General features: G+C 35.7%; 1 long non-coding RNA gene across 1 annotated transcript; it reads right to left on the bottom strand.

Annotated features, from left to right (window-relative positions):
* Positions 1–436: 436 nt before the first annotated feature.
* Positions 437–15971, bottom strand: LOC141275965 (uncharacterized). Its single transcript, XR_012324654.1, has 3 exons — positions 15922–15971; positions 8860–8932; positions 437–464 (listed from the first exon to the last, which is right to left on the bottom strand). It is a non-coding gene; the product is annotated as an uncharacterized lncRNA (long non-coding RNA).
* Between the last annotated feature and the right edge of the window lie 583 nt (positions 15972–16554).

A 16554-nucleotide genomic window follows, 5' to 3' on the forward strand; every position in this document is an offset into this window, starting at 1 on the left:
TGATGTCAATCTTCTGTATTTTTGTAACAGAGAAGCAAAAACCTGACTCCATATTCCTTTAGCTCTAACCTTTGTGCTCTGTTGCCTACGCTTAGTCATGCTGGCTCTGTACCTTTGTAAAAAGGATATTGCCTATAGCCTGAAGTACACATGATAGCCCATTCTCAAGGCTCTGCTTCTGAGGTTTGACCTTTAAAGTCATAGCACTTTTCATACATACAGAGGTAAAAAGTTGCGTAACAGAGAATGTTTGTCTTGTTGGAGGTTTACTTGACCATCCCTATGTGAACAGCTGCAAGAACAAAGGATTATTACATACCCTCTAGGGTCTGGCCAGGACCAAAAGGTCTGCAACAACTGATTTCAGTGCCAAGAAGACCTCAGTCTTTTGTCTTCTCTGAAGAACGAATTCCACAAAGACCAAGATTGTAAAGCAGGCATAGGGTTTATTAGAAGCACAGTGCCTGTGGGAGAGCACAAAAAGAAGCAGTTTATTTAGGGCAGAAGTGAAAGTTACACACTCAGAGAAGAGGGTGGGCATCCTCACGAGTGAGAAGCACGCAATAGGGGCTTAGGTTGTTAATATGGGGTTAATCTTCTGGGATTTAGATGAGGGTGATTCCCCTTTCCCTCCCCTATGATCCTGTCATTTTCAATTCCTTATTTGGACTTCCACCAGCCTCTATTTTGAATCTTTCCCATGAGCAACCAAGTGAAACCCAGGGGGGTGAGGAGGCCAAAATCACAATGCTAATGATATTATAATGATATTACAATGTGTCTAAGGTTACTAGAGGACAATTTGAGACCCCTTCTGTACATGTGTCAGGCTGGGAAATCTCCTTGATCACAAGAATGTGGAGACTGCGGTGGGTTGCTTTTGTCCTTCACCCAGTCATCAGCAAGCAACCTGTGCATTTTTATTTGCACGTTTCATGGTTTTCAAAGTCGGAGTTTCTTGCTCAGATGATACAAAGTTTCTGTTTTAGTTGCCATTGCTCCATGTGTCATGGCCTCATTAAGTGCTAAACAAGGAGGGTGGTTTGCCTTCTGCCTAATGCCTACGCATGAGGAGGCTGTCCTTGGGCCCAGCCCTGTCTTTCCTGCCTCACGATCAGCCACACCCCCTCCCCTTTTAGTATAAAAGAAGTCTGAATTCTAACTAGGGTAATATGGTTTTTGGGACACTAGTCTGCCATCTTCTCGGTCTGCTGACTTTCCACATAAATCTACTATTCCTTGCCCCAACACCTAATCTCTCGATTCACTGTCCTGTCCTGTAGGGAGCAGTGGGAGCTTGGACTTGGTAACATTTTGATTATAGTAGTGGTTATACAAATGTACCAATTTATCAAAACTCATGAATGCATTGTGTTGCAGTTCAAACATGTTTACAGGATCCGCAAAAAACTGACAAGGAAAAGAGCTTTCCTCATACACCACAGAGATGCAGTGAGTAGACCAAAGTGTGAAATAGCCATCTACTACTATGTATAAAACAGACAACTAATAAGGACCTACTCAATACTCTGTAATGACTTATATGGGAAAAGAATCTAAAAAAGAGTGGATACATGTATATGTATATCTGATTCACTTTGCTGTACAGCAGAAAGTAACACAACATTGTAGATCAATTCTACTCCAATTTTTTAAAAAAAGAAATAGCCATCTAGAAAATCAGTACTCACAAAATAGAAGAAAAAAGTCAAAGCTTAAAAGCTTAATCAAGAAAAATAAAGACATTTGAAAAGTTTGCAGGAAAAAAGATAATTCTTAATATATGGAAATGCTTATATCAGTAGTTCTCTGCTATGCCAAGCAAAAACATAATCAGTAATACTTGATTATATTATTAACATTTTGAGACCAAAGAATACTTTAGATATTAAACTTTTATCCTGAGACAAAATATTTTTATCAGAAGACATCATGGGCAAAATGATGGAACACATCCAATGTCTAAATAGCTTGAAAATTCGGCAGGTGCTGTTTCTCTTTTTGTTACTCTTCCATGGCATTCTCATATCAGTCAGAGTACCTTTAGAGAAAGGAACATACCAAATCCTCTACTTATGTTGACAGGTTAAATCCACTCTCATAATGCCCTTTTCCAAAACTCAGTAGCTCTAACATTTCTCTGTAACTTAAAAACTGAATCTCAAAATTAACAATGCCATGAAAATCTCATTCCTAAAATTCCCTTATTTCAAAAAAAAAAAAAAAAAAGTGAAGCCATAATGAACTAATTGGCTAAGAGAAGGACAGAACAGACCAAGAGTTAATTATTTACTTTAGAAGAAATAATTAATCAGAAATAAAGAAAAAATAAATACTGCAGAAGAAGACGGTCTTTATTGCCTGTATATTGATGGACTGTTTAAATTTAGGTAACTACGTTGGTTTATTATCAATTCTAAAATTTTGATGTCTTTGTATCTATCCCAGTCCACTTTTTTAGTATTTCTCTCATAAAATATTTTTATTTCCAATTCTTTTAAAATAATTCTGTACCCCTAGACAACTTTCCAGCCTGTATCTGGTGTTGCCAGTCTTGTCTTTCTACATCTTACCTTTATGTCAAGGCCAAGTCTTCATTGGAAATTCTCTGAGCTTTCTCTTTTCTGAATTATTTTTGAATTAAAACCCCTCCTCTTTACATATTTATAACAATTGCTCTTTCTTTTCTTCATGAGTGCAAGTATTTTCATATAAACCTAACCTTTAATTACCCTAAGATATAAGTCACACACTCCCTATCTTCTCACAGTGGTCTGGACTAATCTGGAGTCAGCAAATATATGGTTGTAACTAGTTCTTGGTAAATTGCTATTATGAAAAAAATTTGCCAAAATGTGAAATGATTTCAACACTGAAAAAGAAGTCATTATTGCTTAACAAATGTGGAATTTTTCTTTTTGGGGTATTTCCAGTTACCTAGAAAAGAACTTTATTTTCAGGGAAGGGACTCTGAAATACTTCCTGGGGAGGGATATATCTGAGCCTATGTTTGGTGATTTAGGTGACTAAAAATTTGCCATAGGAAGAAGTTTTAATTTTTTCTAACGTGCAAAATTCCTTTGTATCCTTATATTTTATGTATCATGAAATCACTGGCAGCTTTTCATGCTACAAAAATGTGCATTTTATATGTTGTAATTTTTTTACACCACATCCCATTTTAATTAATGCACACTATATTAAATTAATATAATAATTTCTAAATCCTTATTCTATTATTGAAAATGTAGCTCTTTTTTTTTACATTTATTACACTCTCTATTCAACAAATATTTATGTTGTATTTATCAGCACTATTCTAGACACTGGGAGTATAGTAGTGAATAAGGCAAAAGTTCCTACCTTCACTGATTACTATTGCATGAAATTTTTGTATGTATTAGGAATCAAGGCTTTTTAATCTGACTTCCTGAGTTGTACTTTTACTTAATAACTTTCTTACTTGGACAAGATACTTCACATCACTAAGTCTCAGTTTTCTCATCTATAAAATATGAATAATAACACAAACTTCACATGTTTGCTCTGAGAATTCCTAGGACTAAGCACCATAGAGCACTTAGTATTGAATAAATGCTAAAAAAAAAGGTGTTCAAAGAAATACTGGGTCCAAAAGAGCTTCCAGTACCTGCCACAACTATACTCAGGTCCCCTGGTCATGAATCTTTACTACTACTTCCCTGCCTCTGGACTTTCAATGGAGTCTCCTTGGTCTGTCAACTTAACCCCAGTACTTGGTGCCTTCAGATCCCAACGAATCTATATTTTAAAAAATGAGGGGAGTCTGCTCTACAGTGTTATCTGATCCTAATTTTACATAACTGTGGATCTCTCACAAGGTTTCCAATAGAGTTAAGATGACAGACTTCAAGGTAATTTTCTGACCCAATCTATAATAAATATTTAGCCATTTTTTTAGTTAAAGGGTAAATTATATACACACACACACACACACACACACACACACACACACACACATATGTATACATTTATATTTTTGTGTCTTAGTAGATACAATATTGAATAGAAAGTGATTTACTACGATTTTGTTATCTCCATTTTCTGGTTTCATATAATTGCCTACGCAGCCTTTATTTGTCCTCTTTAAATACATTGCTTTCTATGGTTTATAGGAAGATATTATAAACTATAATGAAGTTACCTGAATCCCTCTCTCTCACTCTTTCTCACACTTCCATCTCTCCTATACACCTCATCCTCTCAATAATCATATTGCTTCTAATTACTTAACATCAATTGCTTATTTTAACACCTCCCTTAGATGTTATATCAAAACACAGTACTTAAGCTTTACATTTCATTTTTCCTTTTCTTTTTTTTTTTGGAGCAGAGGTTTAAGTGCCGTTTAGCTTCCATTCTCTTATAATAGAAATGCGAAAAGGCATTTTAGAGCTAAAACAACTATTTCATTTTCCTTACATTTATTATTATAGGCTCCCTTAAACTCAGCAGTTTTAAAGCTTTATTTTTAGAGGCAAGTCACTCTAGATGGCAGGGGACTGTTATTTGGCACTGAAACAATGAACTGTGTCCCATTCTTCTTTGAGAACTTTTTAATTTTTTTGGCCAGCAAATCGCCAATTGTGAAGGATCTATTTTTCTCAGGTTTTAGTTCCAAAGTCCCATCAATCATACTAGACTTAAGGGGGGAAAGCATCATGTGCGCACTAACATTTTCAAGCTCAAAGCTGTGTTGTCGCTCTCTCTAGCAGTACCATCTGCTCTGAGCCAAGTTTAAAGCCAAGGGACTCCAGTAAACCCGCATGTCTAAAACTTCCCACTATACAAGGAAATCATCCTACAGGATCTGTGTAGGATGTACACACTTCAAAGAGAAGGCAAGTGTTTGGAATAACACTGTAGAATTCAAACAGAGAGCCTATTACGGAACTCACAAAGAAACTGCTATACCAGGAGGCGGCACTCTCCAAAGAAAACTGCCAAAATTAAAGGGGTATTAAAAAAAAAAAAAGCTGATTGCAACCTTATCATTATATAAATGTAAGCATACTTTAGTGATACCGAGAAAAAAAAAAAGGACTTTCTAAAGTTATGAAAGTAGATTAAGATCTTTTCTCAAAGTTGTATCTCCCTTATATTACTTAGAATGATATCTTAAAGTAATCTTTAGTGATATTCAATATTTAAAATATTTTAAAAGCATTCAATGGTATTAACTAAAAAATATTTACACGGCAGTCAAAGATGAGAACTAATGTTTAAAAAGCCCTAAAACTAAGAGATCATGTTATGGGCACAGAACGTTAATGAAATTTTAAAAATCTTATTTTCATGTAGTTTTTTAGAGCTATAAAATGCTTTCATTTTAATGATTTAAGTGGTCTTAAGTTCTTTATGTTTAAATGTATTTTCCTATAGGAATAATGATATAATAGGATTTATGTTCCTAATCAGAGCTTAATATACAACATTATATAAATGAATATGTATATCATATTTAATTTTGACATACATTTTTCTCCCCAAAGTTTTCCATGGTAACACAACAACCTGGTGTACACTTTTATTTCCTTGTAATTATTTAATTTCATCTTATTTATAGGACATTATCTTTGTAGAAAGGTCACTGTACTGCTTGGGAAAAAGGCGTAAGTAATAGAGTTTTTGGTAGAGGAAAGAAGAACAAGAAATCTTCAAGAAAATGGCAATGTGGAAATTATGAGCTTGAAAGACCCTCAAGAAAGGAAAATCTGAAAGCAGGAAAGTCTCCTAAAACTTAAGAATAAATGAGGGAATATTTTACTACATGTAACAAGATTGACCAGGGATGTGGGTTTTTTGTTTGTTTGTTTGTTTTCATTTTCTGTTATGAATGTTAAACATTGCTTCAGTTACCATTTTGCTGTAGAACAAGTCAATCCAAAATTTAGTGACTTAAGACAACATTTATGATTATATCTCACAGCTGTTTGTGTTGTCTAGGATTAGCAAGGTAATTTTCACTCAGTGTCCTTCCTGCACATGTAGCTCAGATGGCAAAAATACTCTTCTCATGATGTCACTACAATAATTAAAACAAACATAGGTACTATATTTTCTATGAAACACATATATATGTGTGGGTCTATTTCTGGACTGTATTCTCTTCCATTAATCAATGTACTATTCTTATACCACATCACACTCTCTTGATTTCTATAACTTTATAATAAGTCTTGAAATCAGATAGTTAAGTCCTCTAATTTTGCTCTTCTCTTTAAAGATAGCTTTGTTCCTATAAATCACTCATCCATAAGCAATACATCTTTTTTCTCTGCGAGCATTTAGTATTATTTTTTATCTTTGATGTTTGTAATTGTGATGCTATGTGCCTAGTTTTAAAAATATATTAATATTTTGTTCTACTTGGAACTCAGAGTGGTTGTTTTATACTCGTAACTCAACTTTGATAATCCCTATGGATATTCAGAGACCCGTTATATCAGTAAAGTTTTTAAGGATCTAGTGTTCTGCGAAATGGCAGTATATCCCATACAAAGTAAGGAATAAATTATTTTGTCTTACAAGTGTCTTACTTACAACCTGAGTAAGAGGTAGGTCTCTGTGATCTGGGGCAGCATATTATACATACTTGGAATACTTTTCCAATCTTTCATTGAGTAACTTGCATGGCTGTCATGTTTGCACGGGGTTAACAGCAAGAAAGAGCTCTGCAGCAGATCCAGGCCTCACTGGATGCAGTACTGCCTTGTGGGTCAAAAATCTTGAACAACCCTATGGAGGAATGTGTGTGGAATGATACCATGAAGAGTTTATGGCAAGTCCTCGTGGGAGAATCTCAGTGTAGGCATCTAGGTTTCTGGAGCAAAGCGAAGCTAACTGAAGCAGAAAATTATACACTATTTGAAAAACAGTCACCACCGTGCTAATGACCCCTGGTAGAGACTGAGGCTCTTATCATGGAACATAAATGACTGAATCCAGATATTAAAAAGTCAAAAGTCTAAGCAGAGCAAGGAACAATTTATCATATGATAGAAGTTATAATTCTAGGATTAGGCTTGAGCAGATCCAGAGGGCACAATAGGCTTTAAGGGCAGGTAGGAAAATGCATCTCCCTCAGCTCACATCTAAGACCACATGAAGGGGTTTCTTACGCCCAGCTGACTGAAGGAAAAAAGCCAAGCTTGGATCATGAATGAGTCACGCTGGTATGTGAGTACAAGATGGAAATGCGTTGCTGGTATTCTACAGCCCCAAACATTGATCACCCACTTTGGGTGAAAAGTAAAACTTGGCCCAATTAAATTTGCATCAGAGAGACCAGACGTTATAAATAGCAGTTGCATTAATAATGTCTAGTAAATAACCTATTTCAGTTGATTCTATCTTTAAGCATTCTGCTCAGTCTTGGCTCATAGTTTGCTGCCGTTCTTGAGAATTCTTCAAATTCCCCATTGGGAATTTTCAAAGTAAAGGGATTTTATAAAACCTTCTAATTGATGAAATAAAACAGATGACCTCTCACAAAAAAAGAAGAAAACAATGAAGAAAAAGCGTTGGGAAAAAAAAAAGAATAAGCTATTTATATATGTAGCAACACAGCTGAATCTCAAAATAATTATGATGAGTGAAAGAAGATAGACAAAAGAGAGTACTTACTGTATGATTCCACTCAAATAAAATTCTAGAAAATGAAAAAAAAAAAGGGGTTGAGGATGAGGTATGGATAGACCTATGGGGGTAATCACAAAGTCTGAAGATTACCGTATCTCGTGTTCATAGTATATGTTAATCTCATGTTAATATAGAGCATTTCCTGTAGAAGAGGCACTAAAAACCAAGTAGACAGAATGTCTTGATTAGTTGACGTCAGTCAGACTTTGTCTTCAGCTGTTTCAAGTTTCGCACAATGGGCCAGGGATGATATGAAGGAAAATGATATGAAGTAGCAATGATGACATGAAGGAAAGCTATGGATAGTCCCAAGAGCATGGGCTCCCATTCACTAAGGCACTACTGCTGAATGGTCTATCTGCCAATGACCAATGTTAAGGACCTGTATTAGTCAGGGTTCTCCAGAGTAACAACAGAACCAATAGGAAGTATATAAGAAGTGTGTGTGTATACGTGTGTATGTAGATAGATAGATAGATGAGAGAGAGAGACAGAGAAAATGATTTATTATAAGGAATTGGCTCATACAATTATGGAGGCTGACAAGTCCCACAGTCTGCAGGGAGTAAGCTGAATATCTAGGAGAGTCAATGTAAAGGTCCAGTCTGAAAGCTGGCAGGCTTGAGACCCAAGAAGAGCTGATGTTTCTGAGTCTGAAGGCCTGAAAAGACTAATATCCCAGCTCAACAGTCAGAGAGCAGGAGTTCTCTCTTACTCAGCTTTTTTGTTCAAGTCTACAATTGACTGGATGAGGCCCACCCACATTAGGGAAGGCCATGTGCTTTATGCAGTCTACCAATTCAAATGTTGAGCTTATCTAGAAACAGCCTCACAGACACACTCAGAATAATGTCTGACCGAAAGTCTTGGCACCCAAGTCAAGATGACAGGCAAAATTAACCACTTCAAGGACCCAATATGGCATTATCCTCAAAGAGACCAACCAGCTTTTTGGTGGTAATTTATTTCTTTGGCCTTCTTCCACCTTGGAAGGAACAATGCTTTATCTTGACTGGAATCAACATAAACACATATTTTAAGTAGAGGTTTGACTTCTGTCTTCAGGGTCTGAGCCAGAGGATTATTCAAGGGCATTCTGAACCAAAGAACCCCCTTTACTACAAAAGAAATGCTCCAGTGAGCATAGGACCAAGGTTATCTATTTGTCCTATCACATACCTCACCTCCCAAAAGTTGTGAGACTGATAGAATGACAGAGGCACAGCAGAGGCACCAGCTCGGAGATGATACCCTGTTAAGAAAGAGCACCACCCTATAAAACACTGGATATACCATAAATAAAAAGCAATTACATGGTGTTGTACCCTTCATAAACTGAACACACAGGTTCAAGAACCAAAGGATATAAGTAGTATAATGACTCTCAGTAAGCTACTTGGAGAATTTGTGCTTCTCCTCCCCCAAACCCTGGGTTCTGCAGGTCTAAGTGTCGGTGTCTCTGTTTCCAGAGGTGAATGCTTCCACCAGGGGAAACAGAAAGTAACTAACTACACTTTAAGTAATGACTACTACCTAGTCTCTTTGGACTCCTCATGCCAGAAATCAGTAGGAAAAAAAAATCTCACAATTCTGACAGAGGTCATTGATCCTCTGAGGGAGATAGTGTTGCTGATTCAGAACAGAGCTAAAAGAATATAAATGTGACTTAAGTGATTCAACTGGATCCTTCTTGGTGTGCCCTTGATCAATTTTGGTAAATGTGCAGATGTAGTAACTCTAGCAAAAGAATACAATGATGAGAGCTTAGAACCCTCAGGGTCTTAGTCGAGTATAGCACCAAGTAAGGGACTTAGATCAACAGGGATGGTAGCTGAAGGTGAGAATCTAGGAGGAGTGATAGAGGAAGGAGATGATGATTGTCAGTGTAACTCTCTCTAAGGTTAGCTGTGGAAGCCAGGGCTGTAGGTCACTCCTCTAGCCTTCCTCTTAGTTTTCCCAGGAAATGAGAACAACCATGGTCCTGAAAGGGCTATCCACGTTAAGTGGAGGACTGTAGTGTATGTTGCTTCCTCCTTTAATGCTGAGACATTCCTACTCTTATCTTACCTAAACCCTGCCATCTCAGCTCCATATCACCCCTTGGGTTTAACCAAGTCCTCTTTTGCAACTGCATCACAGTTCACCTTACCCTTTGCCCGGACCTATGTTTTTAACTCCCCCAGAAGTGTTATTCCCAAAAGCACCCTCCAGTATAATTCCTGCATGCAAATCTTCACCTCATAGCCCGCTTCCTGGGTAATCTGACATACATACTTTAAGAAATATCTTTGTTGGAATAGTCTATAAAATTATTTCCTATGAAATAAAATTCATATTCTAATCTTCCATTTCTTAATGGTCTTTTTAGCATTAGAATCCTTTATGTACTTTAGAATTTTGTTTGCTATTTATTTTGTGGGTGATTCTTTCTCTCCCTCCTTCCGCATTCTTCTTTTCCTGTTTAGCAGCTGTCTCCATCACAGTTACCTTTATCTATGCCCTCCCAGACAGTCATACATACAGTATATGGCTTATTCTCTGCAGTGAGAGTGCATAGCCAGTCTTCAGGCCAATGAGAGGCTTGATTTTGTCCTTGTATCATGGTTACAGATATGTCTTCCCGACTAGGTAGAACCACAATGGATCAGCAGCTGTAGTATCAGTTATATGACCAGTAGCACTATTCTTTTTTTGTACTTCCCCTCATGAACAGGGAGAATACACTCATAAAACTTGAATTTAGCGGTGAGCCAGGATTGGAGCCTGTTGTTTTGCCCTGAGCATATTTAGTCCCTTTACCCACAGCAGTCAAACTCCTGGTTACCAGCAGCCAGAACCCTGCATCGGTATGGTAGAGCTGCTTCAGCTCTACATTTTCTTCGTGTTCGGTAAGATTTTCTCTACCTTTAAGGCCCTTTTATTTTGTCCTGTTTTCCTATTTGATATGTTATTGTTATGTACATGGTGAAGAATCAATAGCGACATTGTGAAATCTTGAAATTATCTAACAGCTCTTCCTGTCACACTCAGTTCCTGCTTTTATATTTTAGTATAGACCACCCTTCTTCAATATCGCAAATATATACCCATCTTCAGTTTATAGGCATTAAGAACTTTCCATGTGGTCAGCATCTTACACCCTTCATGATTTTTAACACAATGCCTTCCACAGAATAAATTAAATATTTGTTAATAATGGTGAATTTAGGGAAACTCCCATACAGAGAAGGAAAATAGCAGAAGTAGCAGAAAGATGTACCTTGTAGGATCCCCAAAAGGTCTATTCTTTCATTAATATTTTATTCCTTAAAGCACTCAATTAAATTCCACATTACATTGTGGTACAATAGGGATGAAAATATGGCACCAGATAATACAGAACAGGATTTTGTTAGATTTTCTAAATAGCCCTTAATAAAGAGAAAGACTGTGACAAGGGACACATACAGTGCTTGGAAGAGAGCCTGCCAAGAAATATCTAAGCATTTCATGTTACTTAAAAATAGAATTCTTGATGGGTTCTATCTTTATGTGTGTGTGTATTGGCTATGGGGTAGAAGGGCTCTCTTGGGCATGAGGAGCCAGTGCAAAGGTGCTGGGTGCCTAGGGGAACAAAGAGCAAATGGGACTTATTACACTGCCGGGCTCTCACTTTTGCTGAGAGCAGCCTTGAACTGGTTGCAGTGCTTATTTACTAGTTTATTTCCCTTGAATATAACAATTATTATATTTTCCTTAAGAAATTACATATATATTTAGTTCCTTTAAAAATTAAAAGGGAGGTTTAAATTCAATAATGGGGAAAGAAAGATAATAGAAAAAAAATAGAGGCTAGGAAAGAAGCTACTATCCAAGCATCACTCCTAATTTTTACAGCACTTAAAGCATTTTTGGCAGGAAATCTGAGCATATGACCCATATCATTTTAATTTTGCCTCCATGGCCTAATGAATTATACTGTACCATCAGAATCTGAGCTTATTAAAACCATGGTTCTTCAATAGACAAAGTTCTCTTCCTGTTTTTTTTCCTTCTAAATTTGGCTCAGGTATTTGTTATGTATTATGACTAACCTAAAAAGTATTCATTTAAATATTATTGCATATCTGAAACAAGGTTATACTGCAACTGTATTTTCATGCTTAATTTTTTATTGCCACCAATTTTCAACCATTCAATAATCCCACTGTGGTTTTTAGACTGAGATAAAAGAACTAAAAAGACAAGCTTTGCAACCAACTGCTTACTAGGCTAAGCTCTGCACAACTCCCAAGCTTAGATCCTTATACTCATAGGACCCAAAAATTATTTTGAGCTTTAAAAAAGTCATGACACTGAGATGAAAAGAGAATCAATTTAAAACATTTGAAAATACAACACTGGATTAAAATATAGAAAATTTCTCTAAGGTAACAAATCAAATATACTCATTTTTATAAAACAAACTCAATTTATTAACAGTGAAGTTTTAAAGATTTGTAACATTTAATGTATCAGCCACCTGTCTAAACTCTTATTAATTCAGTTAATGTAGTAAAACTTGTTTAATAATGCTTTTTCAAGAGGGAAATTAAAGAAAACACATTGAAAATTTTGTTAAACACTGAAGTTTGCTAATATAAACATAAAGGTACAGTTGTGACAAAATATTTTGATGGAAAGTTCATATAATCTTAAATGTGCTGTATGTAAATTTTGGCCTACACACTGAGAAAAGTGCCTATTGATAATAATTCATCAGAAAAATCTGGCACCAGTGTCAGTGGCCCCAAGGCAGAAACCATCAAAAGAGGTGAGAAAGACATCAGAACATGGCTACACCTGGCTCTGCTACTAACTAGCTTTGGGAATCTGGGTAAATTATTGAACTCTCTGTGCCTCAGTTTCCAGTTTCCTGGAAAACTAGGATAATGATAATAATGGTACTCAACTTGTAGAGTAATTGTGAGCATTAACAAAAAGTTGATAAGTTAATATGTGTAAAATATTTATAGCAATGCCTGAAATATTGTGTGCTCCCAACAAATGTTAGCTCATAATTATCATTCGTATGTTTTTAAAAACTCAAAGTGTTAAAAAACGAGGGATATCTCTAGTAGCTTTGGTAGCCTTTTTCTTAGTTTCACTGATGCCATCATAGCTCAAAATCTATTTGTAAGTCTTTCTTTGAAACAGCTTTCAAGGCTTGTAGAACAAAAATATTCAGCTTGCATTGAATAACTGTCACATACTATATGCAGATATTATTCTTGGTTCTGGGGATGAAAAATGAGTAAGACATAATTCTTGCCCTCAAAAGACTTAGTCCAGCGGGAGAGAAAGAATATACAAATAAGCCCACAACACAACATCCTCTAGGTATTTTAGTATGGAATTTTTGACATTGAGTCATAATTGAGAATTTATGTACATTTTTGATTTTCATGGGACTGAAATGTATTCATAGCAGAGGTTGCCCAGTGATCAGAATTGAGACTGACTCCCAAGTAAGAATTCAATAATTGATCGTTCACAGAATATAAACAGTAATAAATATACATAAAAAGTGAAAGTGATGGTAGAAACTGTCAAAGCTTCCTATTCCTAAGAATGGATAAGGTCTTCATTGGGTTTTAACTGCTAAATAACAGTTTATGAGGTAGGGCAATGCAAAATAATTTTGTGTGTCCAGAGAACTCTAGACAGTTTGGTATAGGTATGATGAAAAAACATCCATAATTTTTTCCAAGCTATCTCAAGAAGTAGAGTACCTTCTGAAGGAAGGATATCTGGAGAGGGGAGTTTGGTGATGGGAGACTGGAATCAAGGCCACAACAGTTGAGGAGGAGACAACAGATCCTGAGATATTTAGGAATTACTATCTGCAAGATTTGATGAATTGAATGTGGAAGGGGGTGAGAGAGAATGAGGAACCAGTGTGATTTTAGATTTCAGTCTAGGGTGAGGCTTTGAATGACTAAATGGTAACAACCCGTTGTATTTTGATGGCAGATAAATTTTAGAAAAAAACAACATTTTTAGAGCCATCTTTGTGTAAATAAAGGGAATCATCAAACTCCATAGTACTATTTTTCTCAAATTTTAGCAAATGAAACTAATTTTCTTCTCTCATATCCAATGGTTATATAGATATTTTCAGTTAAAAAGTTTTCAAACATTTTAACTAATGGAAACATATGGGAATTTGTGTAACACCCATATGGGGTTAATTATAAAGACAGAACTTGGATAAATAAGTTCCTATTTATTTAATGTTGCCTTATGATTGTAGTATCGTGTTATATTTGCTATTGCTGGTGTTAGGAACTCAGGAATGTGCTATAAGTCCTTTCACTGACAAAGAACTACTCTTTGTCTTGGCTAATGCAGAGTTGCAAAATGCTGATAGAAACTAAGGGGATAATATCTGTGATTTGTGTTGCAATGTCCATCTAGTCATTTAGACATTTTATTTGAGGAACGTACGAATACTGTGACCTAGGCTCTCTCTCTCTGTGCCTAGCTCCTATGTGTCAGAAATAATAATCTGATATTTTTGAGGCATTTGGTGTTCTAACATTTTAGCAGAACCATTTTAAGTGTTCATAAGTCCCTCTTTCTTTGTTTAAGCTTATTTCCTGTGCTCCTTAAACTGAAAAAAATGATGTGTTTAGAATATTTTGGTGCTAAAGTTTTACCAAAGTTTGTACAGCTACAATTGCTTGAATCAAACGATACAAAAATCTTTGTGGGGGTGATGGAAATGATTCTAAAGTTCAGGACAATTCCGGAGACTTAAATTTTTAAAATTTTGCAGTGGCAAAAATTACATTATTGTACATTTACTATATGTATAAGAAGGTAAATTCCAGACAAGAATCTAAGTTAGACTTCAATTATTGACATTTTCCTCTACATTTAGAAGTATTGCCTTTATTAAAAATAAATGTTGATGGGTGCACCCAGTTACCGGGGATATTTCTTTAAACCTCTTATGCATGCAAGGTATTTATATGCAGCCCTTAGAAAAGCTATACAATCAACACCCACTGTGGTACCATTATATACAATACAATTACCACAGACACAAGGTACATTCAGTATAGCAAAAACTGTATATACACTTTATATAAAAAAGATACTTTTTGATAATTTGGGGGTGAATTAATTGCTCTCAAGTTACTCTTAACCCAAGCCACATAACACATCCCCGAAATGGACCATAAATGACTGTTTGTTTCATATAGTATTTATTCACATTCTAGTGATTTTTTTTAAACTATATTTTATGGAGCAGCTGTGGGTCCTGAGCTTCGTTTTGTCTTGAAAAAAAAATAAAGGTCTCATTTAGCTTCTGGTGGAGCCCCGAGCTGCAATGTGTTTGTTAGTCTAGTGTATCCATCCTTTGTGTAACCACTAACTCCAGACAGCAAAGTGACTCCTTTCCCTGCTAAACTATATGAGAAGACAGTAGGTCACTGCAGCAGTCTGCCATCCAACAAAAGAAAGAGAGGTATGAGCAAAATGTTTGTGTACATTTGAGATGCAGTGACTACAGCCAAGTGATTAGCATAAAACAGAGGCTGGCCCATAACCACAGGAAAGATAGGAAATTTTAGTGACAGCTAAATTGGAACTACGTTAATCTGACAAATATTGTGTAGAAAGGATGCTTGTATTTAGCCACCAGCACCATACTATGTACAGTTTCCTTTATTGTTAGGAGATATTCAAAATTCTCAGTGAAAGAGGGCAGTGTCCTGATCTATGCGGTGTGAAACCATGGTCAGTTGTCACCATGACTACCCTATTGTGGGGAAGTCTGACTGATAATGGAATCCACTAACTATAACTTTATAACCTTACCCTACCTCTAGTTTACCAAATTCTTCACAGGATTATTGCATTTAATTTGTTTCTTAGTGAATGACCTGGAAACTCCACAGCTCTCTTACAAATCTTACCAGAGGAACTATATACCACTTCCAGAAACCTCCCTAAGCTCTAGCTACCAGATAACCTTTAGACTTTCCCTCTTACCCTGATGCCTTTTCAAGCAGTACAACCTTCTTTCTACTTGGAAGATTTACTTCACCCATTAATCATGTGTAATTGTTTCCATGTTACAGAGTTTTTAGTACATTCTCAATGATGTGATTTATTAACTTTTATGTTAAAAATGACTTAGTTATGCGCAGGAGCAGTAAAAGACATGCACAGTGCATTCAGGAAACACTACCCTGAGTTACAGGTGGTAATTACCTTAACATACGCCAGTGATTTCTTCCATTTCAGAGTCATAATTTACAACTTTTATGACTAAATTTTAGGATACCTGGAATAAAAAAGATGAACTTTTATTAATCTTTATACCTTTCAAATGCATGTTCCTACATATGTTAGTACTAGAAATAGTGATAGATTTAACATTCCTAAATGATAAGAAGAAAGTTCACACTGTGATTTTACATTATGACTTTTGCTTAGTTAGTTGGAAAATTTAGTATCTCTAATGTCTGAATTATGACATAACCACAAGACAAACTATGTTTGAAGTGTTTTTAAGTACAAAATTGTATGTTTGGAATGTTAGCAGCAAATAGTGGTCAAGGTATTTAAACTATAAAACATCATTATAGCTAAAAAGAAAATAATCATAGCAACAAAACCAGACATCAGAAAGAGATAAACTTAACTATAATTAAACAGAAAAAATACACCTTATAAAACTGTATCTAAAAAAATATAAACATTCAATATGTTTTGTCAGAAATCATGAACCATAAATAAGTCATCATTTTCCTCTTTTGGTCCAAAGTTCCATATGACTTGCTATAGATGTAAATTCTATTTTAACTTACTATATATGGCATTTAAAATTCCTACATTCTTTCC

This window comes from Tursiops truncatus, chromosome 12, assembly GCF_011762595.2.
Source record: "Tursiops truncatus isolate mTurTru1 chromosome 12, mTurTru1.mat.Y, whole genome shotgun sequence".
In the NCBI taxonomy this organism is placed as follows: Eukaryota; Metazoa; Chordata; class Mammalia; order Artiodactyla; family Delphinidae; genus Tursiops; species Tursiops truncatus.